This window comes from Habropoda laboriosa, unplaced genomic scaffold, assembly GCF_001263275.1.
Source record: "Habropoda laboriosa isolate 0110345459 unplaced genomic scaffold, ASM126327v1 scaffold70, whole genome shotgun sequence".
NCBI lineage: Eukaryota > Metazoa > Arthropoda > Insecta > Hymenoptera > Apidae > Habropoda > Habropoda laboriosa.
In genome coordinates, this window is record NW_017100198.1 from 638823 (window position 1) to 639076 (window position 254).

A 254-nucleotide genomic window follows, 5' to 3' on the forward strand; every position below is an offset into this window, starting at 1 on the left:
TCGTTAAAAAATTCTTCGATTTATTTAACCCGTCTTTGGGTCATTTTTAACATATAACCTTGTTAATTTTTTAATAACTTTTGCTGTTATCAAGTTTATGTTCCCTTGATATAATATTAAAAATTTATCGTCTCGACTCATATGACGTGCTGATAAAAAAAATTGTTACACGTAAAATTGGGTCAAAAAAGACCCAAAGAACTTAAGTGCATAGTCGAACGTAAGAACGCATTAGGGTTAAAAAAAAGAAACTA

The 254-nt window shown here is 28.7% G+C and overlaps 1 protein-coding gene across 1 annotated transcript in view; it reads right to left on the reverse strand.

Annotated features, from left to right (window-relative positions):
- Positions 1 to 254, reverse strand: part of LOC108570352 (serine/threonine-protein kinase ULK3-like) — a 13498-nt gene that overhangs the window by 9573 nt on the left and 3671 nt on the right.